The sequence below is a fragment of the Neophocaena asiaeorientalis genome, unplaced genomic scaffold (assembly GCF_003031525.2).
Source record: "Neophocaena asiaeorientalis asiaeorientalis breed wild unplaced genomic scaffold, Neophocaena_asiaeorientalis_V1.1 scaffold606, whole genome shotgun sequence".
Classification (NCBI taxonomy): domain Eukaryota; kingdom Metazoa; phylum Chordata; class Mammalia; order Artiodactyla; family Phocoenidae; genus Neophocaena; species Neophocaena asiaeorientalis.
Genome location: NW_020173687.1, coordinates 10,514,338 through 10,516,480, shown reverse-complemented (window position 1 = coordinate 10,516,480; position 2,143 = coordinate 10,514,338).

Below are 2,143 nucleotides of genomic sequence, written 5' to 3'. Positions count from 1 at the left end.
ATAGATGCTAAACTCCACAGGACCCTTCCTGGACTTCTGATTCAGGTTCAGGTATGTATCAGTCAGTTAAAACGACAGAAACCCAATTTATTGGATCACATGAATGAAAAGTCCAGGGGAAGGGATGGCTTCAGGCACTGCTGGTTCCAGGGATTCATTGTTGACATTAGAACCTAGCTTCTCTCTCTCCATCCTTTGGTTCTGTTTCCTCTGTATTGGCTCCGTTCTTTGGCTCCCATATGTACACCATTCAGATTTATATCCCGTGAGGAAGAGAGAGGTTCTTTGCTGATAGGGCCTATATAAATCCCAACATCCATTCGGAGGATGGAGTCCAGGATGTGGCAGCCCTAAGATGCCCTCAAGGACCCAGGTACTCACGTTCCTGTTCTGTCATCCTTGGTACTTGGCTTATATCTTCAGAGTCACTTCACTGTCCAAGACAGCTGTTAGAGATCCAGCAATCACATCTATGTTCCAGGAACAGGGAGAACAGAAGAAGGACCATTTTCCCCCTCTTCAGGAGCCTTTTCAAAGCCCCTACAAGACTTCACTTACATCTTACTGGCCAGAACATTTTCATTTGGCCCCGTCTAGCTGCAAGGGAGGCTGGAAAATATAGCCTTTATCTCAGTGGCAGTGCACCTGGATAGAATTGGGGCTTGTTAGTAAGGAGGAAGGGGAGAATGGGTGGTAGATGAGCCACTAGGGCTTCTGTCCCAGTGGCCACTGCCAGAGGCTGGGGGGATGGATGCTGGGGAGGCAAACTACAGGTGCCCACTAAACTTGGCAGTTAGTGTTCTGCTGGGGTCTAATAGCGCCTCTTCAGTGAAACAGGTATTTCTGAAAGAGTTCTGGATTAGAGGTCAAAAGTTCTGACTGCTGATTCCAGCTCTGCTATTAACTGGCCATGAGGCCACAAACACCTCATTTTGCCTCTTGTGTCTTAGTTTCTCCAACTGTAAAATGGGGACTATAGTCATATCAGTCGGATATGCCTCAGACTACAAGTCGGATATGCCTCTGCCTCTGAGAATGCCTGACTGACTAGCAGTAGGGTGACCAACTCATCCTGGTTTTCCTGGGACTTTTCTGAGTTTAGCACTGAATGCTAAGTGCTAAATGCAGCATCCTGGGAACACCCTGAGTTCTAGGCAAACTGGGATGATTGGTCATTCTAAGTAGCAGTAACTTAAATCAGAAGGGCATTTATCATTTGGAGGTAGGTGTCCCTGGGTGAGTTCAGCAGCTTTACGATGTCTTACGGACCCAAGCAGGCCCTTTGCATCTTTCAGATCCACCCTGCTTGGCAGGTTGGGTTTCCTTCCTCCAACTTGCCATCCCCTGGTCACGAGTATGGCTGCCCCGCTTCAGCACCTGTTGTCTTAGGCTGGCCTCCCTAGAAGCAGGGGGCTGAGATGGGGAATGAAGCGCATGTGTTTTATTCAGATGTGCTCTCAGGAGAAAGCTGCAATGGAGAAGGGAAGCAGGATTGGGCAGGGGAAAAGGTAAGCAAAGATGTGGTTTTGCCTAGAGTTTAGTTTCTGCCTGATCCCACAGGGAGCTCTGAAGCATAAACAGCATCACAGAACAAGTTCCACCTGGAGGCAAGGGGCTGAGGACTTGCACCCGTGTCAGCCAGCTGTGGCTGTGAGCTGGCTTGGTGGGGTAGGGCTGTAACCTCGAAGGCATCTCTGGGTGCTGTGATTCCCTGGAGAGGGGGCTGCCCTGAGCTATGACAACACAGCATCTGGGGGCTGGACAACTACAGCTTCTTCTACCCATGTCTTCACTCAACAGCATCCAGGGCAGAAAGGAGGAAAGAGGAGAAAAGGGCTTTCTCATATCAGAGGGAAAATCTCCCCAGCAACCTCAGACAGACTTCCTCTGGGGTCTCGTTTGCCAAAACTTGGTCATGTGCCCACCTCTGATGACTCATTGCAAAGGGTGATGGGATTAACCATGGTTGGTGTAAACCCTGGGACTGGGCAAACAGGGGACCTGCTGGTGCGGAAGATGGGGAACGGCTTTCACATGGGCAGCTAGCAATGTCTGCCCCCAACACTGCCCCAACTCTGGGGCTGTGGTGAGGTCCAAGCACCGATCGCAACTCTGTAGACACGAGTGGTTGTTACTTATTTTC